We start from the raw sequence: 23,423 nt of genomic DNA, 5'->3' as shown, positions 1-23,423 counted from the left end.
CATCAGTTGTGTTGTGCAGAAGTCAGGTTGATGCACAGCTGACAGCCCTATTGGACAACTGTTAGAATACATATTATGGCGAGAACCAATCAGCTAAGTAAAGACAAACGAGTGGCTATCATTACTTTAAGAAATGAAGGTCAGTCAGTCTAGAAAATTTCAAAAACTTTGAATGTGTCCCCAAGTGCAGTCGCAAAAACCATCAAGCGCTCCAACGAAACTGGCTCACATGAGGACCGCCCTAGGAAAGGAAGACCAAGAGTCACCTCTGATGCTGAAGATAAGTTCATCTGAGTCACCAGCCTCAGAAATCGCAAATTAACAGCAGCTCAGATTAGAGACCAGATGAATACCACACAGAGCTCTAGCAGCAGACACATCTCTACAACAACTGTTAAGAGGAGACTGCGTGAATCAGGCCTTCATGGTCAAATAGCTGCTAGGAAACCACTGCTAAGGAGAGGCAACAAACAGAAGAGATTTATTTGGGCCAAGAAACCCAAGGAATGGACATTAGACCAGTGGAAATCTGTGCTTTGGTCTGATGAGTCCAAATTTGAGATCTTTGGATCCAACCGCCGTGTCTTTGTGCGACGCAGAAAAGGTGAACGGATGGATGCTACATGCCTGGTTCCCACCGTGAAGCATGGAGGGGGAGGTGTGATGGTGTGGGGGTGCTTTACTGGTGACGCTGTTGGGGATTTATTCAAGATTGAAGCGAACCTGAATCAGCATGGCTACCACAGCATCCTGAAGTGACATGCCATTCCATCCGGTTTGTGTTTAGTTGGACCATCATTTATGTTTCAACAGGACAATGACCCCAAACACACCTCCAGGCTGTGTGAGGGATATTTGACCAAGAAGGAGAGTGATGGAGTGCTGCGCCAGATGACCTGGCCTCCACAGTCACCGGACCTGAACCCAATCGAGATGGTTTGGGGTGAGCTGGACCGCAGAGTGAAGGCAAAAGGGCCAACAAGTGCTAAGCATCTCTGGGAACTTCTTCAAGACTGTTAGGAAACCATTTCAGGTGACTACCTCTTGATGCTCATCAAGAGAATGGCAAGAATGTGCAAAGCAGTCATCAGAGCTAAGGGTGGCTACTTTGAAGAAACTAGAATATAAGAGATGTTTTCAGTTATTTCACACTTTTTTGTTAAGTACATAATTCCACATGTGTTCATTCATAGTTTTGATGCCTTCAGTGAGAATCTACAATGTAAATAGTCATGAAAATAAAGAAAATGCAAAGAATGAGAAGGTGTGTCCAAACTTTTGGCCTGTACTGTATATACACATATATATATAACCTCAAACAAATAACACATCTCTGGAAACACTACTTACAGAACTGAGTCATACTTTGAATGAATCTGCAATAAACACCACTCCCCCTCTCTCTAGTCTTGTGTATTGTAATTCAGTAAACACATTCCATTTTTAACACACATTTATACACTAATAACACCCAATTTCTACTAATTCAGTTGTGTTATAATTAAAATTTATGCTGGTGCTCAAACAGACCAACAGAAGCACAGCAGAGTTGAACAACTAGACCAGTCTTTTACCTAAATGCATATTAAAATATAACATTTCCAAACACATGATATACTCATTATAATCACAAATGCTTTTTGTCACACAAGATTTTTTTTTTTTGTAGAGAAACATTGCGAAGACAAATGAAAGCAGAGCTGAATAAAGTCGTTGCCCACTGATCTGAAAGTTGACAGTTTCCTCCGTCTACTTCGGTAGCAATGCAGAAACTCATTATCCCCGTCTGTGGGTGGCCTTCAGTCTGTTAGGCTAAGTGTTGACAACAAACAGCTGCCACACAAAGACTCCACTGAACAGAATAAAGGCAGTATTATATTTCTTTGTTTTCTTGTTGATTTGAGCTATTTTGAGACAAACTCCCAATTAGCAGCGGCCAGTGTTAAATGTCCTGGTCGTAAACACTGACAGGATGAAGGGAACGACTGGGTGTTACAGGGTTTCCCAACAAATATAATATGTAACCCCCAAGAGATTTTGCCAAATGAAAGAACTATGATTTTTTTTTTTAATATATACTACAGAAAAATGTTAAATAATAAAAAGCTCAACAGGAAAACAAAACCTTCCGTATTACATTCTTTGGTTGTACTCAAGCCACATTCATGCTCTTATGTTTTCAATATAAAACCACATTTTACTGTGAAAACAATCTCCGTCCTCAATGATGTTTTGGCAAAGCTTCAGAAATAATCTCCCTACGTTCTAACATGCCTGAAAGACATATCAAATGACCAGGGGGCTGATAACGCCACCGGAGACGGGGATTATCGCAAATTGCAACTACTCGCCTGCTGTGAATGTAGTCGGCAGCAGCATGATGAAATGCAGAACTGAACAACTAAGTAACTTTGTGGGCGGTAGGACACCCACATCTTATAACTAAAACACACAAACACCATCACAGCACAAAAGTCCAATAGAAACCACAGTATTCTCCTATTCTCTGCTTTTACTTGCTTTTCTCTGCCCAAAGTTACCCTCTGAACTTCCTTTCATTTCTTTCAGATTATGGGAACATCTCTGGTCTATTCTCTGTTCCAACTCTCATGCCCTCCTTCTCATCATTCATACATTATGTACAACCCCCATGTCCATCTCCTATAGTTATGTAAAAAAAAAAAAAAAAATCATAAAACCCCTTCCCTCTATTTAGTTTGTCTAGTTCTAAAAAAGAAATGATGGATCATCACATGAAGCAGGAAAAGCTGCATCATATTAGACAAAACATTAAGCAAAACATGACCATTTTTTATTTTTAGCAGTTTTTCCACACTTTATTGCACATGCAGTCCACCCTATCATTTTTCAGTTTGAAGTAATTGTGTCACCATTGAAAACTGGATGACAGGAAGTTTCTAAATTTGGAAAAGTATGCTCCTCAAATTAGTCCTACAATGGGGTACAATTCAGTTTCAACTATAAAACAAGTGGTGCCAGTATGAATTCAACCAATAGTTTTGCTGCTACACATGTGAATTTTTGTCCATTATAAGTAAATGGGGGAAAAAAGATTGTAAAAATTAATTTAAAAAATTGAAACTTTGACCTACTTATCCCGAAATGTAATGACATCTATACTGGCAATCAATAAACACAATTTGGCATGAATTCAACCAATAGTTTTGCTGCTACAGACATTTCAAATTTCGCCAATTATAAGCAAATGGGGAAAAAATATATTTAAAAAATCATTAAAAATTTTGAACTTTGCCCTACTTTTCCCAAAATGTAAAGACATCTATTCTGGGTCACTGGTAATCTATAAACCCAATTTGGTATAAATTCAACCAATAGTTTTGCTGCTACAGACCTTCGAAATTTCACCCATTATAAGCAAATGGGGAAAAAAATATATATATATTTAAAATATCATAAAAAATTGAAACTTTGACCTACTTTTCCCAAAAGGTAATGACACCTATTCTGGGTCACTGGTAATCTATAAACCCAATTTGGTATAAATTCAACTAATAGTTTTGCTGCTACAGACATTTGAAATTTCACCCATTATAAGCAAATGGGGAAAAAAAGATATTTTTAAAAAATCATAAAAAAATTTGAACTTTGGCCTACTTGTCCCAAAATGTAATGACATCTATTCTGGGTCACTGGCAATCTATAAACCCAATTTGGTATGAACTGAACCACTAATTTTGCTGCTGAAGTGTTAACAAACAAACAAACAAAACAAAACAAAACAAAAACAATACCCCTTGCCTCCCCTTCAGGGGGCAGAGTAAAAATAAATAAAATTGGAAATAAACATGAATAGTAACATTAGAGATCTGAACTGTGTCAATGGCAGAAATCAGAAATGTATTCCAATGAATACATTAAGTACCATTTTATATTCATAGCTAGTTTTTATGCATATGTGTCTGCGTAGGTTCTCTCCGGTTTCCTCCCACCATCCAAAGACATGCATTAATAGGTTAACTGGTCAATCTAAAGGCTTCTGAAGGCGTAAATGTGAGAGTGAATGGTTGTTCGCCTCTATATGTCAGCCCTCTGGTGAACTTGGGACACATCCAGGGTGTGCCCCTCCTTCACACATAGGCTCCAGCACATTCACAACCCTCACCAGGACTAAGTGGTTCAGAAAATGGATGGATGGTCTTTGGTTTTAATTAAAGTTTAAAGCTGCAGGGAGTCAAAATCAATGTAAATAAATAAAAATGGGCCCTCCAGTATCCCCTGCAGATACCTGGAGTTGGTCCTGATTACCTTCAGGGGCTGCTCACTGCTCCTACTGTGTGCTACGTGCTAATGCCAACTGCTAATGCTAGGTACTGTGTGTGTAATAGAACGGGTAAAATGCAGAGACTGAATTTCCCCTGGATGACAATAAAAGAAGTGTCATGACCTGGGTCTTAGCCATAACAAAAACACCAAACACAACAAGTATGGTTAACCAAAATTTATTATAAGTGATAAAAGAAAGCCCAAATAATCCAAACAAAAGACAAGAACCAAAACTGAAACCATTCCTGGCCAGATGACAAACGACTCAAAACACAAAGGAACAGAAGGTCTGGGCTGTGCAGCAGCATAGCCTAAAATGAGCAGGGAAGAGAAAAGGGCTGAATGCCTCTCAGGCTTTATAGCCACACCCCAGGTGATTGTAGGAGACAGAGCACCTGCAGACTCTAGAATTAGAACATCTAGAAAAGAAACTAAGAAAAAGAAAGGCTGGCCCATGACAGAGGTTAACCTTTAGCCATTCATTCAGTTTAGGATAGGAAATGATCAAGTGCGGACTAAAAATAGAAACTTGATGTACATGATGGACGTTACTTAAATAAAAATAGCATTTACTTTCAGTCTGAGATATGACACAAACACTGCTCCGGTGTTTAAGTCCAGAGCATTTTTTTTTCTGCTCCATCTTCCACTGCCTTCTTCTTAATTTGGAATCTATTTAATGTCCCTTTTCACATACACTTGTCCATACCAAGGTCATAATAGTTTTGGATTTTTCATTATAGTTTAGTTTTATTTAGTTTTGACTTTTTTTTCTCTAATTCAGTTAGTTTTAATTTGTTTTTAGAGCAGGTTTGTTAGTTAGTTTTCATTAGTTTTTGTTTTTTTCCAAATGCTTTGTTTTAGTTTATTTTAGTTTAGTTTTAGTATTAGTTTTAGTTTTTTCATATCTATTTTCTTCTTTGCTGTCGTATTCACATAAATCCCGTACAGGACTCTGCTGCTTTAGTTTCCATGTTTCCAGGTATAGTGGGGACCAGAAGACTACTTTAAACCAAGTGATGGATCATGAAGTGCCGTATGGTGCCAACAGCTAAAATTGCTGGAGGGAAATAAATCATTTTCATATCAATCCTACACTGACAAAAACGAAAATGAAGGGAATTTTATCCATAATTTTTATACATTATAGTTAGTTTTATAAGTACACAATACAGTTTCAGCTACTTTTTTTTCTTTTAATTATAGCTATTATTTATTTCAGTTAACGAAAATGTTTTTTCAATTCTAGTTTTCGTCCTTTTGTTAGTTTTCATTAACGATAATAACCTTGGTATATACAACTGGAAGGTTATGAAACAACCACAAGAGGTGGATGAATTTAAGACTTAAGATGTTTTTCAAGGTGTCATTGATCAAATTTAACACCTTACAGTCACCAAAAAAAAAAAAAAAAACAGTTCAGTGGACCTCCAGTCTTAACCATGTTTCAGTCCAGCTGACATTCCATTTCCATTTCTCCATGACTAATGTGCCACTGACATTCATACTTGAACCCCTCCTCCCATGAATGACTGTTGGAGGCTTCATTCATTCTCATTTCCATTATGATAAAATACTAAAATGCTAATTACAAATTTGACAAATTCTTTCTAAACATTTCCAAAGCAAATATAGCAATATCATTTATTGTGTCTGTGTGATTTTTCTGACCTTTACCAATTTTAAGTATGATTAAGGTGATAATTTCAAATATCAGACTTTTTAAAGCTCTGGGGATACCCTGTTATAAGCCCATTGGTATTTTTATTTTTCTCACGACTGCCTTCCCATCAGCCCTTCCTGAAGAGTTCATTAACTCATAAAAAGACAGCAACTAACACTGGAGAGAGATTATTTATAAATAACGTTTATGTTAATTATTCACCTTGATTTTATCCCTTAAAAATGCTTCTGCGAGCTTTTCATTTTTAAGCTGAAAACTGATGGTTTAATATTTGCTAAACATATTTGTTGCTAATTAGCATTTATACATTTCTGTTTCTCCGCTATTGCTTTCCTTGTCTTAATCTCTTGTTCTTCCTGATGTTTTCTCGACTTCGGGACCTCTTTATCTCTGACAGATATCCAAACTCTGTGTCCCTCAACCAGTTAGCCTTTTCAGAGGATCTACTGGCAGCTGCTGAGGTTTAATTAAGGCTCAAATTAAATCAGCAGCAGTTTAATCTTCTCTGGATTCCAACCAGGCAGACAGGGACTGGGAAGGCAGTCTGTGATGCTGGCAGCCTCCCATTAAGCCTTCTTGTACAAATCCCATAACAACACACAGACTTACCACGTTACTAACCTCCCTTTTGGCGACAAACATAACCTTGTCCTCATATGTAATGTCATTTACTGTTTAATGTTATATTTCATGCTGTCAAAAGTTGTCTGGCTGACTGTTATCGACTTGGTGGCTGTATATATATAATCCTGTGGATTCCAGACGTCACAGCATTCATAACTCTGTCCTGCCTTCAAACAGGGAGGGAAAATGTTCACTTTCTCCTGTTTCTCTGGTGCAAATGCCTTCATATCCAACACCAGTGACCACAGGTATTTGTACGATGTAATGTCGCCTCATCCTGAGCCTCACAGCGCGTACTGCAGAATGCCAGAGCCAAAACCTACCTCATAATGTTTCAGAGGAAAATAAGATCATGTTCAAAGCCATGTTCTTGTCAAAACTAAACAAAGGTCAGGCTTTGATGATGCATGTTGTATACTGCTGTTAACTGCACTCATTAAGTGTATTTGGATCTCTTCTGTTTTTTCATAACAAGGGCTTAATTAGCAGTTTTCCTACATCTACATTTGTCAAAAGGTGTTCTCAGGACCTTGAAACATGAAGAAAATCCTGCTGTAATCCTCTTGTGTACATTAGTGTGTGTACAGATCACAGACTTGTCCTCAGTTCTGGCCAGTTTTGGCTGCAGAGTTAAGTCTGTAATTCTGGACCTGCCAAATGTGAGAGTGAAGGGTTAATGTGGAATGGCTGTAATCAAATTAGTAAGCCGTGTGTAAACAGCAGATAAAGGCAGATACAGCATCCCTCTGGCTGTCATCAGCTGGAATATTGACACTATGCTGAGCTCTGCCTACTCTCGACACTTGCCTTTACCAAACACACTGTCCACACCTAAAATGCAGACATGTTTTTGCTTTTTTTTTTTGTTCTGAAAAGCAAAAGTGGAATACACAGCAAATATGTAAACAGTATTTGAAAAATGCACTTCAGAAAAAAAAAAAAAAAAAAGAATATTACAGAAGTTATATGGGATCATCTGGACAAAGAAAAGAATAAAAGACCATGAAGCCTCTGGGAATTTCTGAAGGTGTGTAATATAATACAAGATTATTAAGAAAACATCCAGACAGTCGACCCCAGAACATTGAAGAATTACTGAATCCAGATAGAGGTCACACTAAATACTGACGTTACCTGGAGAAGCTATTATGTTGTGATTCTTTATGCATATGTGTGTGTTTCCTGCATATTTCTTGTTAGAAATAAAGACACACTCCCATTAAAACCCTGCAAAAACAACAAAGCTAACAGCTGCTTAAGACTTCTGTGGAGTAAGGTACAATTGTGTATTAGGGAAATTTTACATAAAACTAAAGAAAATTAAAAGCTGGGGAGGCTAGTTCTGAATTTTCTTAATAAATATTCCTAATTTACAAGAAAAAAACCTGGATATTGGAAATGAATGCATATATTTGAGGGGACAAACTCAAACTCACAAAGAATCTTCCCTGAAGTTTTAGGAATACAGCGATACATTGACGAGACATTAGTATGAGATCTGATATTTGCAGATATTGACCAATATCAAAATATCAGAATATCACACACTTATTCTCTGAGATTACAAGTTCATCATAAATGCATGTGAGTAAAAACATTTCACTGTTTTTACTTTTATCTGTTGTTTTTTGGCCTAAATATGCCGATACGATGTTACAATATCAGTATTTTTACAGCAGAACAGACAGTCATGTATTTGTGTACCATGTGTTTCATATGGCTGCTCTAGTTTGCTGCTGGTTGCCATTACTTTTCAGTGATGACAAACCAACATTTCATCACAGGTTGACCCCTAACCTGGATCAGATAATAAAGTGCACTTCTTCGGCATAGTTTTGAAGATGAACGTGTCAGTAAAACAATGTATTAGATGATATTCATACAATATTTTTCCTCCTTTTGTTATGAAAAATGGTTTGGTGACACCTGCTCTACATGTACACGTCACCTACTGTATATATCAGTGGGGTCAAACTCATTTTAGTTCAGGGGCCACATACAGCCAAGTGAATTTCAAGTGTGCCAGAACAGAAAATAAATAACGAAAACTCCAAAATTTTCTCTTTGTTTTAGTACAAAAAGTTAAATTACAGTATGAACATTAGGGATGCACCGATACAGATACTAGTATCGGGTATCAGGTCTGCAGTGGTGGCTGCTCGTCTTTCAGAGAGGGGAAGCTCATTGTCAGCTTACATTAAAAAAAATTGTCATGTTATTTAAACATTAATTCGGCCCTCTGTTCCTTTTTAAGAAAATGGTCAGTGACCTTATCGTACCAAGTAGGCGTCTTTTCCAGGGACTTGACCAGTGTCCTCTCAATGTCCAGCAGAGCCAGGCTGCTTAGATGGCCTTGGCCCATTGTGTTGCGGGTGAAGGACTTGAGCCTTTTTAAACAACAGATGCTCCTTTCTACACCTGCCAGTGTAGCTCCAATTGTTGCCACTAGTGACAACAGTATGACTGATTTAACTATCTACAAAACAATATTAAACTCGAACAAGAAATGATTAAATTATGTAACTGAAACAAGAAAACGTTGAAATTATGTTAAATTGAAACAAGGAAGTACCTTGAGTGTGTTTTATTTACAGATCAGGAAATGAACAAGTAATTTTTTTGTAGTGGTTTCTCTCTCGATTTCACAGCAGAATGCGCGACTGTATTAAACTGAACTCTGTCAAGTGAAGGAGTAGATCTCAAAATAGCTGTCAATCAAACGAGATTCAGCCTTTCGACTGATCCTCCAATCAACACATGGAAGCCCAGCGTCCAGCCCAGCCGAGCTCCGCCCACAGCTCCATTCACCCCCAGCGACGCCGAGTGTCCGGGGGCGAGACAACATCGTGGCATTTATCCATTTACCGTCCAGTTTTGAGGCAATGAAAAAAACTGTTCCACTCAGTCCCATTGAAGTGCATGAACACTGAGCGTCTATGGGCAAATGCACTGACCATAGATCATATGAGAAAACAGCACAACGGGAATGAAGTGAACAACATCGAGTCCGTTGATTTGTGATAAAGCTGATTCTGAACGAACGTGTCTCTGAGATGAACATGTTCTTTTTTTTTTGTTTTTGTTTTTTTTTTCCACCATTAATACAACTTTAATTACAAATGAAAGGGAAAAATAACAGCAATTTCATTCAGGTCCTGGTCAGTTCCACAGATGATCTGGATGTCATCCATCTTTACTTTTATCCACAGCAGGACATCATCAGGACATCATAACTTCTAGAAAAGGATTATCTACATCACAGGATCCCATCATGCTGCTCTTTTGGGTTTTGCGACTTTGACACAGCCCTTCAGTGCAGCCCGCACCGCGCTGGCGCAGATGCTGGAGAAGCGAATGTAGCTGAGGCCTGCCTGTCTCCAGTAAGCAACCATCTTGACTGTGTGAGATGAACGTGTTCTAACACATTTGTAGTCAATGAAATGTCAACACAACCATACATATTTAACCATTTAATTTTTGTAATTTTAGGGGAAGCTGTGCTTCCCTTGCAGTCTATGAGAAACCGCCTCTGCAGGTCTGAAACTCAGTGTGTGTACCTGTACTCTTATTTGTAAAAGTACACCGATACAGTCGCACTGATACCACTTATGGCAGCATGACATTCACAGTTAAGCACAGCAGGTACGTTGCAGAGGAGTAATGTCAGCAGTGTGAAGACTTTTCAAAATAAATGACAGTGACAAAAGTAACGCTGACTGCAAGTAACATTAAAGATAAAGACAGATACGGACAGAGCGTTCTGTCCGTCCTCTGGATACATTCCATCTGTTTTCCAGGTGTTCGGGGATACATACCCAGATGGAGAATACCACTAGGAACCTAGGAGGTAGAGGATCTGTTAAAAGAGCAACTGTGTGAGTTAGTGAAAAACTACTGACAGATTTATGACAACTACCCTCATCAATATCAATATCAACATTAGTATCCACATTAGTATTACCTCCTCTGTCGTCTCCATGTTTATTATTACTGACTGTCTTCTTCTTCTCAAAAAACATCACTTTTCTTTGTGGTATTTGTCCAGTATGGTTAATTAAGAGCGGCACCTCCTGGTGGATTAATTGAGAAACACTCATTCCAACACATTAAATGTCAGTAGAAGCACTTTGTTCCAGTCAGACTAATGACAACGACAATAAAGCACATTTACAAAAGGAACTAAGAACTGGAATGGGATTATTAAGTACTTGTATCGGTACTTGATATCAGCAAGTAATAAAATGTAAGTACTTGTGCTCGGTCTGGAAAAAAGTGGTATCGGTGCATCCCTAATGAACATGTTTATATTTACATAATGTCCTCAGACCAAAAATGTGAATAACCTGAACATCCCTGAACAATGTGACATTTCTTTAAATTAAATGTTGATAAATGTGTGCTTTTCACAACATGTTTTGTCTTTGTTTTTATATATATATATATATATATATATATATATATATATATAAATTTTTTACACATGTGGTGATTTATTAGGTGTGGGTCACTTTTCTATCTGACACCGGTTTTGGCCTGTGGGACGTATGTTTGACATCCCTGGTGTATTGGAAAAGTCTTTCAGTTATCACATCTGGTTGTTGGTGAATGACTACTTTAGTCAAACCTTCAATTCATCAGCTGTCTGTACAACACTCAGTTTTATTAATGAGGTTCATTTATCTTGTACTATGGTTTCTGTGCATATTTAGATTTTTTTTTTTTTTTTTTGTTCCTGTTGTATCTGACTGAATTAAAAGTGACATGCATTTCTTCCCCCTTCAGTGGTTCATAGTTATGGTTGAGATTCTGTGATTCTTGCAGCTTTTCCAAGACACAAACAACACAGTGCCCTTGACATCCCTGACCATGTGTTATTCATTCACTCACTGAGGGTGGTACAGTTCCAGTGGTGCTCTTCCTTGAGTGCAGTGATTCAGAACACCTTCTTCTATTAAAATACACAAAATGATCAATAAGCAGACAACTTGATCAGAGTTTTTCTTTCCATTAAAACATGTAGGAGCAGCTCCTAAGTGTTTTTTTCTCAGTGCCTAAGCCAAACGAAAAGAAAATGCAAGTCCTCTTCCACGTTTTGCTGCCATTATTTTAGGTGCTTGATTGCACCTCAGATCCCCTCCCTATTCTCTAACCACTGTAATTACAACATAACCACATTACCACATAACCTCCCATCTATCACCACAGCAACTAAACCTGGTGTGATCTGGTCTATGTTTAGCTGTGAGTCAGAGCAGAAACCTCTTACATCTTATTAATGTAATGAATCTTCACCAACAGGATGCTTTATAAATCACTGGTATCAATGGCTAATATTAGGCATGTTGTTTCCAGCTTTTACGGAATTTACACAATATACACAAAAGACAAAAACTCCACCCACTTAGATATTTTTAATGTTTAGTAATCTAGTTTTATTTCTTAGACTATTTCTTGACTTAGATAGCCAATAGTTAATATCCAATAGTTAATATCAGACCTGCATAACACAATTTCAGTGTCAAATTTTTGCAGGTGGGGGTGGGATGATATTGTGGGCCAAAGCTATTGGTATTGACAAGAAATACATCTTGGATATTCTCTTATATTTAAGTCATACATTTTCAGGGATAATCTCAAATTGAAAGAAAAGGCCATATTCTCTGATATTTAAATCATAAATTTTAGTGATGTATCAGCTGGACATCAGTATCAGCCAATATTTGCCAACATCAACCAATACTGGGTTCAGTGTATACAGTATACGATGTATTTTAACCAATGATAATAACAGATATTTATGTGTTGCATTATATTAATGGTGTCATTATAGATGTATATGTTTGAATCAGTTTTCACTCGAAGTTAATGTGATGAAGAGCTGAAAGGCTTTGAAATAGTAGATATTAATTTATACATTAGAGATGTTAAGGAAAAGATCAATAACAACAAAAACAAAACAAAGAAAGAGAAAGCAACATCAGTATCAATTCTCAGTTGATTGTATTGGCCAAGATTTTTCCAAGCAGTGCATGCTCAATTTGGTTAATGAGTTATAATTTGGTTAATGAGTTATAAGAAAAGGTTATAAGAAACTTTTTTTTAATGTTTAGTTTTATCTTCACTATTTTTTTCTTTAATTATTCAATACTTTAACTTAGACAATCAGGTCAGCAGTAATCCATCTGCTGATGAACTCAAAGATAACATCAGACATGGTAACATGTTCTCATTGTCAAATGATTTCAACTGGAGGTGAGATGATCACATATTTATAAGAAAGCATTAGCTACTGGCTATTGTATTTCCTGCTTTGAACTATCATTATCACACGGCCTTTAAAATGCACTATTGGTGGATTAAGTTTTTTATTGAACAGCATTTCCATAGGTGGCTTTTATCCATGTATGCCTTTGATCTCTGTGCCTATCATTTTGCACAAATGCATGGACTAAATATCTTTACCCTCGCTCATAAAAGCTCCCCTTATAGTTAGAAGATAAAAGTATGTGTGCACTGTCTTACATGTCTTATCTTTCTGCTAAAACCCCAATGCTTTGAACAGTGTCTGTGTTGTCCCTTAGGAAGCAGACCACCATGCAGCTGAATGATCCAAAGACAAACCCAACTTTAAAGGCAGTGGCAGTAAAGCTGTTCTCCACCTGACTTCTCTCTGTAATTTGGGTCTGTGCATGAACAAAGTCAACGCTGTTTGTTTACCAGGACTTTAGCTGCAAAAGAGGGAGGAAGAGACGCACACCAAAAGGTCTAAATCCTGCAGACAGACATCTGTATCCCTGCTCATATGTTGGCTGCCTGCTCCTCACTTACATTATCACACTTATGCAGCCCTGTGTGAGCTTTACGCCGCTACCGCTGCCATTACACAGGCTTTCTGCTCTGTGTGTGACTTAGATTACTGAGGGTTATCATAACGCCTGGCGCAAATCTAGAGGAAGACACAAACAAGATTGAGAGCGGAGACGAGTCGGGCACCAGAGGCTGATCACAGAAGGGGAGGACATGAGGAGCACAGTGGATCAGTATTAAATATACACAGACTGTGGCGATATCATTGAGTGGAATGATGAAAAAGAAGGTGACTTGTCTGAAACTAAGAATCACTGCCTTGTTTTCAGCTCAGTGACAAAGTCATAGTTGATGCACATGGGGAAAGTCAACAGAGGGCAGCATTATGCCAATGTAGTCAGAGTATTGGCTGGGGTGTTTATTAGGGTTGTGTTTATGCATACTGAGTTATTACTTAACCCAGTGTTTTTCAACCTTGGAGTCAGAACTCCACATGGGGTTGCCTGAAATTTCAAGTAATTGATTTTTTTTAAAAAAGAAAAACTTACTAATAAACAACATATGGTGAGTTGAGGGAGACAATCCCAATACATAAAAGACATGACAAACTGTGAAGCTGAAACTGAAGCACTGTGGTACTGTTTATCTTTCAAATGTTCATTGTGGTCAGTTTCAGATGCTGCAGCTCTTTCATAATTCATAGTTTGAGTTCTTGTTTGTTCAGTATTAATTGTCAGCCTTGTAAATCCAAGCTGGACTGACTGTACATATCCTGACCAAGGAAAATAAAAACCTCACTTTGTGCAGTAATCTACAAAAAAAAAATCTACAAAAAAAAAAGTATCCGTTTTGAATGTCTGGGGTCGCCAGAAATTTGTCATGTTAAAATGGGGTCATGAGCCAAAAATGGTTGGGAACCACTGACTTAATCCTTTCCTGCATAAATTGTTAATAAACTGGTGAAATTTCTGACATATCCAATTAGATGTCTTCAATATCTTAGCACCTTATCATAATACTCATCTATTCATTGTAGTGGATTCCATGCATCAACATTTTAACATGTAATCAGATACATTTTTTAAGCATAGATACATCTGTAAAGCTCTTTCCACATGAGAATATGTCACTGATTTAAGAAAACATATTATTTCAGTGTAAAATGTAACTGTCCACTGTAGTGAATGTCATGAATCAGTGATTAAATTCTGGGAAACTTCAGTCACTGAAACAAAAACACAAAAACCATAAGGACTCAACTGTGAACAAACTATTCCCTGAACATCAGCTTATTAGAGAATTTCTTTGTAATCACATCATTTAGATCCATTAAACAATATATCAGGATAAGATTTTATTTATATTATGGTGGGGAAATTCAACTGTCCCAGCAGCATTTCCCTGAAATGATTTCAACCCAACAGTCAGAACTGCTGCAGTGCTGCGTGCAGACACAATGTCATTCAATATGGCAAAGCGTCATGAATTTTAGTGAATAATACTGTCACTGGTGAAATCATTATTCAAACAGTTGCAGTAGTATTTCATTTCTTCGAAGCTGTGGCAGTTTTGCACAACAGATGATCTTCCAGCACATGGACCTGAGGGTTTTCTCCAGGTTTGTGGAGGGATCAGGTGCAAAAATGGATATTTGTTGTTTGGACCCTCATTATTACAGTATTCAGAAAAATACCCTGAAGAGATGTAAAACTGATCTAATATTGATGGAGTAATGACAAGTAACTACTTTAAAAAGTTTATTTCCAAAAAAAGAACACTTTTGGGGACAAATACATCTCTTTTTTTATCCAGAGTCATAGAGAAATGTAAGCAGTGTTTCTGTTTCTTCAGCTTAGGGGCTGCAATTTATAAAGGTAGTGAGTAGCCTGGAATTAATGGGAAGTCTAGGGAGCTCCAGGGTGACAACATTAGCCCATTCAGAAGAACCCATCAGGAGGGATATACATGGTCTAGTCTACTTAACTTATGGAAGAGGAAGAGGAGGAGGAGGAGGAGGAAAAGGAGGAAAGGAAGGAGAAGGAGAAGAAGAAGAAGAAGCAAGAGAAGGAGAATGAGAAGGAGGAAGTATAGGAAGGGAAGGAGGAGAAGACAAAGGAGGATGAGGAGAACAAGGAGCAAGAGAAGAAAGAGTCAGGAGGAGGAAAAAAGGAGGAGGAGGAGGAGGAGGAGGAGGAGGAAGAGTGGCTTTGTTCTCCCTCACACTTGTGAAATGTTCTGTTATTTGGCAAACAGTCATGTTCTGACAAGAAATTATAATAAAGAAACTGCAAATAAAGATCTGGTTTCATCAACTTTCAGTCACTCATTGTCACATTATTCAGGCATTATTTTTCCATCTTCCTAAACCTGACAAAGCAACATCCAACAGTAGATGGTTGGTTTTTTTTTCAATTTGCAGCCAAAGACAACAATTTGAATGACACTATTGTGAGGCTTAAGTCCTCTTGAAACATTACACTTTGCATTTATTCAACATTCAAAGAACCTCAAGGACAAAGCGAACGAAGCAATACTACAAGAAACTGTTTTTTAGAAGTAGATTTCACACACACACACACACACACACACACAGTATTTATCACTGCAGAACACTAATATTTGAATAGATGTAATTAACAGTTGAAAAAGAAATGAGCACAGGTTGAAAAATATACTGATTTGACCACCAAAGGTCACTGTCCTTCATATTTTCTTTTTTCTTCTGCTGAAAATCTAATAAGTCAAAGCAAAAATAGCAGCTTGTCTCTTTTTTCGTTGCTATCTTCCACCTCCTCGCTGTTACTCTTTTCCTCAGCCCATAGTAAACTTAGCCAAGAAGCTGTAAAATGTAAGTAAACAAATCCCCCTCTATGAAAAATCTATGCTTCACACATGTCACATACTTGTAATGGGTGCATTCTCTAGTCTCCATCTAAATATAGCACCACTTAAAACAATTTTCGACAGCCTGTGAAAGAAAATCTGAATTTATCATGAATTAACACCTTGTGATTGTCAGCGACAGTTGGCATCTAATTCTCCATGCAGTGAAGACTGAGAAGGAACGTAATAACAGGTATTAAGTGCCAGATCCGCAAAATGATTGAGTGGCTTTTGTGAGTGTGATAATCGTGCAAATGAGACTAAAATATTGCATGCACCTCACATAGCATGCACAAGGCCAATGACTGCCAAAAATACACCTGTGGCACTTGCATAAATGTAAGTTTGAAAATATTCATATATTTAGTGCGAAATCAGCCCCTTTATATGCAAATAGGTGTTGTTGCAAATACAGTCTGATGGTGTTAACTGTATGAAAACTGATCTCTGACTCACTGAATTGTTCTATATTTCCCTGTTTCTGCAAAATTTGTGTGTGAGGCTTGAATGATTTTGAATTAAAGTTGAATGCGATACAATGCAGCATTTTCGGTCAGATATCATAGGGATCAGTACCGGTATGCATGCATTTCTGAGTTTTAGGCACTTACAGATAAAAACTGATGATGATCAGACAGCTTTATGACATATCCATCTATCCTTATTATCTTGCACTTACCCTGCAGTGCAGAACCCACAACATTTATGGCCATCAGCTCCTAACTGATCTCAGTAAAGACACATAGTCTCTTTTGTAGTGCAGAGATGGTGACACATAATCAGAACACCAGAAAATCCCAGATATATTGAGTGAGCGTTTCAGACTTCACTACATTTCATTGATAGCTGAAGTCTGTTTTGGTGCATTTCAGTAGATTGTGTTATCATGGCCAATTTCCTTAATTGATTTAATTTTCATTCATAAGGTTCGGAATCGATTGATCACGATTTGATTTGAGCCAATATCAATTCAATTCAGTATTAATTGATTGATTCACATTCATTTAGTACAATTTACCACCTACAATTTTGAGCTGTAACCTGATTATTTGACTACGGCAGCCATGCAACACATCAATACTGGTATCAATATTGACATTAGGAAGGAAATAAGTGTGATACTTCATCAGTAAATAGCTGAATCTGCCCTTAAATAATGGACGGGGCAGCAACGTTGCCATGTTTCTAGATTGGACTTCTTCGTCATCTTTATTCTGTTTTATGGCTGGTGGCTTCTAGCATTAAAGCGCATTACTACCACCTATGGCTGAGTGTGGATCCAAGTTAATATTCCTAGAATGACCAGCTTCTGCAACCCACTTCGGACAGCCTTCGCCCACCAGTTGGTCTGGGAGGCCAGTTCCTCTGCACTGTGGGTTTGAGTTTGAGGCAAGGAGGCCCTCCCACAGAGGTGTGCCCCTCCCACACCAGAACCGTCGCAAGCGAGTGTTCGATTCAAAAATGGACAGAAAAGTGTTTGAGTACAACATTATGATGCAATAGAGAAGTCGACTTTCACCCTTTTGAATACAAAGTCATCATTTTATTCTGTTGTGTGTGCTTGTGTGTAGAGCTGCAACTGATTAATCGACTCAAAGTGATCCAAAAAAATCATTCAACCACAATTCTCCTGAATCAAAGCTTTGTTTCCTTCATTTCTCTGCTGTTAAACATTGGTTCCACTGTTGCGTTTCACACGGATGCTTATTGTGACACACAAAGAAGCTTCAATTCAGGAAAACTGCAATAGAATATCTCCCTTCAATCAATTCAAGTCGATTAATTGAATCGGAAATTTTTGCATTGGCTTCAAGCACCTAGTCGATAAATCGGTCGCAGCTCTACTTGTGTGAAGTCACAATTTGCATAGAAATTCTTGAGTTTTGCTGAAAAATACGTCTTGTGAGGTCACAGCAACCTTGACTTTTGGGCTCTAAAGTTTCACCAGTTCATCCCTGTGCTTACGTGAACATTTGTGCCATTTTTTGGAGAGATTCCATAAAGCTGTTTCTAAAACATAACATTAAGACGACTGTCACTGGTATGAAGGCATAAAAAGTTAAGGCCGAAGTTAAAGTTAGGCTAGTTTCTTGTAATTTTATTTTGATGGTGCCGTCACAAGATGTAACACACACACACGCACACACGCACACACACACACACACACACACACACACACACACACACACACACAGGACACATACTCACACATTCTCACACTTTGAAAGCCCTACAGCCCTCTGGACGTTTGCCACACTTCTAAGTGACAGATGCCCCAGGGTAGTTTGCCTAAAATAACCTCTAATACAGATTAAACTCAACACACACAGTGCCTCCTCTGCATGCAAAGTTTCAGCGTGTTATCAGCTTGCCCAGCCCAGTGGCAGCAGGCTAATTCCAGAAAATTCCAGGCCAGCTTAAACTGCAGGGAGGCTCCAAAAAACATCTGGACTGTGGCGACCAGACTCACACATAAAGGCACACACTCACACTTATGCAAATGTGAAAGAACACACTAATGCTCCAGCGCACACTCACACATGTGGAGGCTTTTCATTTACGCTGTGAGCAGTGCAGCATTACATGACAACGCTGGTGGTTTTTAATGATCTCACCATGTGCTGAACACACATAGAGCTACATACCACTGTTTTTACATGTATACATGTATCGTGCGCAGCAACTGGTTTCTGAATTTGACTTCATGACAAACGACCTGCAGGGACTTGTAACCTGCTGCACCCAGATAATCCATCATAATATTGTCCCCATTACTTTTTTTTTTATCTTTTACATTCCTTTTACAATGCAAGAGGTAGGGATTTTGATATTTTTGTTTTAAAAGCCGCATTAAATGATTATCTGTCCATTTGGGTTCAGTGTCATATGCAGAAAATACAACAGAGGAGACATTATCACTTGATCACATCATTAAAACGCTTAAGAGCTTGGCAAAGCAAATCACAAGAAGGGCTGCAACTAATGATTATTTTCACTGTCAATTAGTCTGTTGATTGTTTTCTTAAATAAACTGTTTGCTATTTGGCGTACACATTGTCATGAAATGGCTAAACATGTTATTCTCAAATGTCTTGTTTGAACCACAACCCAAAGATAATCACTTTACTGTCATAGAAGAGGAAAAAATAATACAAAAGATTCACATTTAAGAACCTGGAGTCACAGGAATTTAACAAAAGAAATGCCTCAAACCAAAAACCTTTCTCATCAAAATAATTGGTGATTAATTCGGTAGTTTACAACTGAACAAATAATGTAATAAGTGCTGTACCTCTGATAACAAGAACTTGGAATTTGTTCATGGTTTGAGTCATAATTTTTTAAGTGAAAGTCCCAGAAATTCACAAATTCACTTGGACTGTTAACAGAGGGGGGCAGCGTCTTGCCTAAAAGTTACAGTGCCAGTGTCCACCGTCAAACTGCCAAGCTGGTCACTATGTATTCTGTATATGCTTCAGCTTTCTGATGGGAACGATGCCCTGAAGCTGTCTTCAAAGCCACCAGAGTCTCTTGTGGACTGCAGTTGTAAGCCAGAGCCTCAGTCAAGGGCACTTGAAGATTTATGGTGTAGGGTACAGATATAGTCATGCACCTCATCTTTCCAACTCTTACTTACATCCCCTGCTGATAAAACCCTCTAGCTTTACAGAAAACCCAACGGTGAAATCCACCTTTAAAATCTGGTGTCAATTCAGTGGCCACTTCAAATTCTATCAGCGCTCTTTAAAGCCCTCTAAACCCACTGAGGAACCACAATATTCTCCATCACTTAGAGACTGACACTTCTGCACATTTCCTCTATTTTCAGGATTTAGGCTTCAGAATTAGCCATTATTTCACTCTGTCAGCATCCCACCTATTCTGCTATTATATGATCCTACTGTTCTCTCTGTAAAGGCGAAGACACACCAACCCGACTGCCGATTGTCGCCAGAAAAGGTAGCCCAACTGATCAGTCGGCTCTCGTCTCCCCAACATGGTCAAAAAAGTGTGAAGAACACACCAAATCGACTACCGATGTGAGCATGCATTCTGCGCTTGCATGAGATGTAAAACTGGAAATGACGGAACATCTCTCTAGACCAAAACACAGCGTTCACTGTCGTCAGTCATTGCTGTCAGCAGAGTGTTGAGTAGTAAAGAGGGTTTGTTGTACTCGTTGAACGGATGGCTAGGAATAAGAAGATACTGTCGTTTTCAGCTCTCAGGCTTCTTCTTGTGGAAGAAGAAAGATGTTGCAGGTGAAAACTGAGAAGAAATTGCACTATGCTAACAATGCTAACAGTGTTCACTTCATGGAATGAATGAAAGTCCATAGTCAATACTGACAGGCACTCATTCAGATACGATATGAGCAGTTCATGGCTGATTATAGAAGACAATAATAGTGTGAAGTACCTTGGCATAGCTGTATTCACATGGAAACTTCTCCTTCACCGATTCACTAGTCAAGGGCAATCCGTCCATCAACCAGATTGGTCCGACTGAACAACGGGTAGTGGCCGATTTCACATGTTGAATCAGCCTAAAAGCCTGGTGACAGCATTAACAACAGCCGATTGCATGGAACACACCAAACAGACTCATGTCACTGCCCAACGACATCCGACTGCCAAAAATCGGGTTAGCGTGTCTTTGCCTTAATATTCCTGTGTAACCAAACATAAAGAAAGTTTTCATGCAGCATCACATGCCCAGGATCATACAGGTTCAATCACAACAGTTGTTATTGTGTCTATATGTTATATTTAAAGGTTCAATTTGTGACATTTAAACATGCTTGGTTACTTCCTTTTTTCGTCTATGTTGCAGTCTTAGTTGTGCCGAGAGCCACTCATTTGCTGACATTAGATAACTCCACTTCTAAGCTAACAACTGTTAGCTGCTAACTGCTAGCTGATCCATAAAAAGAGCTTTTATACTAAGTCCTCAAAGATGTGTTCATATCGGATTCTCAATAACAATCCTTGTACTTTCTCTTGCGTTCATACATGCCTCTCTTTAGCCTCTCTACAGTTGCAACAGTGTGTAACATTAGCCACTGTTAGCTTAGAAAAGGAGCCAGTGAATGTGAAGAAATACAATTCAATCCAATCCAATCTAACTTTATTTGTAAAGCACTTTAAAACAACCGCAGTGGACCAAAGTGCTGTACACAAGAATAAATAAAACCAAAATAAAAGAATACAATACAATAGATTAAAAAACATAAAAAGCTGTGCAACTTAAAAAAAAAAAAAAAGTATCAACCAATACCCAATAAAACAATAGAATAAAAATAATACATTCAAGCATCTCACGTAGTTTCAAAAGCCAAGGAGAAAAGATGGGTTTTAAGAAGGGATTTAAAAACAGACAGAGAGGAGGTCTGTCTGATATGGAGAAGCAGATGGTTCCATAGTTTAGGAGCTGCTGCACCAAAGGCATGATCACCCCTGAACTTCTGCTGAGTTTTTGGTACACACAGGAGCAGTTGATCAGCTGACCTGAGAGAGCGGGGTGGGGGGGTATAAAGCTGCAGCAGTTCGGAGAGGTAGGGTGGAGCGAGGCCATTTAGGGATTTAAAAGTAAATAAAAGAATTTTAAAACTAATCCTAAAAAGTATGGGCAGCCAGTGGAGTGAGGCTAAAACGGGGGAAATGTGCTAGTGTTTATGTGTGCCGGTTAAAAGATGTGCAGCAGCATTTTGCATCATCTGAAGACAGAGGAGACGGAGGAACCACTAGCCCTCACATAAAGTGCACTGCAATAATCCAACCTGGTGGTCACAAAGGCACAGATGACTATTTCAAAGTGCTGCATAGAAAGAAAGAAACAACCCATTCCCAGCATAAGATTCCAACACAAACTCCGCAAAAGTACATGAGCATATGCAAATATTCAGACTGGCTTCATCCGCAAAAAACAGAACAGGGCAATTTTTGAAGAGTATTAAAATGGTGTATTAACATTACCCTTGCAGCCAATATCTTGTGTTTGTATGAAATCGGGATGTGTACAAATAATTGATTAGTTGATTAGTCAAAATGTTAAATATACATAGACATATTTTTTTAAGAGTTAACTAAAATTTATTTGGGGTGGGGGTTGGAGGGGCTTAAGGACTTAATGTTAATGCATGAGTACTATCTATGCTCTAAGTGTTAAAATTAAAATGGTATATTAGTGGTTCACCCACTTTTAGGTCAGTTAGAATGTTCATTATAATTATGGTTTGGATGAAGGCATGTGTTAGCAATGATGCCGTAACTAACTGACATAAATTAACTTGATTATTCCACTTAAAATAGTAATTAAAATTAAAGCTGCACAATATATCGTTTGAGCATCGTCGTTGCAATGTATGTGTGCGCAATAGTCACATTGCAAGTCCTGCGATGTAGGAGGTAAATGAACTCAACGTGTTCTCATCTAATTTCAAGGGTACCTGAGCCACACTGTGCACAGTGATCCACCAATCCCAATCGTTCTTAATCAGTTTGGAGTGAGTCGCTGGTAAGAACTTTGAAAAATGAGCAATGAACAAGAGAAAATTCTCATAAACAAAGACTTGGTGCCAAAAAGAAAAGCAACATCAGTTATCTGGAATTATTTCGGCTACAGGAAGGATGATATTGAAACACATGTTCTGTGTCGACACTGTCTTGTACCTGTTGCCACAATGAGAGATAACACAACTAATTTGTTTGACCATTTACGTCGGCACCACACAGCTATTATAACCTCCTGAGTATTTTTTCATATTGTAATTTTTATCACAGGGTAAAAAAAAAAAATCGCAGTCAGTCAGTTTTTTCCAATATTGTGCAGCTGTAATTAAAATGTTCCTTGTATGAATAAGTGCGTGGAAACCAAAAGCTTTTATTTTTTTAATAGCTACACTCAAGGAAGCAGTCAAAGGGGGGAAATGTTGGAATAAAAAACTGTAGACACTAGTTAGCACTAACCACAGCCTCTTCCTAACCTTGGTTGGACTGATTTTGTGCTTAAACTTAACCAAACCTTAGCCATGATGTATTTTAAAACACTATCAATTATAATCCATGATGTAAATTTAGAGTACATGTGTCAATTTAGGAGGGATTGGTAATGGACTTGA

The 23,423-nt window shown here is 38.1% G+C and overlaps 1 protein-coding gene and 1 pseudogene across 1 annotated transcript in view; both read right to left on the bottom strand.

Annotated features, from left to right (window-relative positions):
• Positions 1-23,423, bottom strand: part of tmtc1 (transmembrane O-mannosyltransferase targeting cadherins 1) — a 264,439-nt gene that overhangs the window by 180,990 nt on the left and 60,026 nt on the right. The window lies entirely within an intron of this gene.
• Positions 9,707-10,015, bottom strand: LOC115429746 (ATP synthase subunit epsilon, mitochondrial pseudogene; annotated as a pseudogene).

The sequence above is a fragment of the Sphaeramia orbicularis genome, chromosome 12, assembly GCF_902148855.1.
Source record: "Sphaeramia orbicularis chromosome 12, fSphaOr1.1, whole genome shotgun sequence".
Taxonomy (NCBI): domain Eukaryota; kingdom Metazoa; phylum Chordata; class Actinopteri; order Kurtiformes; family Apogonidae; genus Sphaeramia; species Sphaeramia orbicularis.
This window is presented reverse-complemented; position numbering and strand designations above follow the sequence as displayed.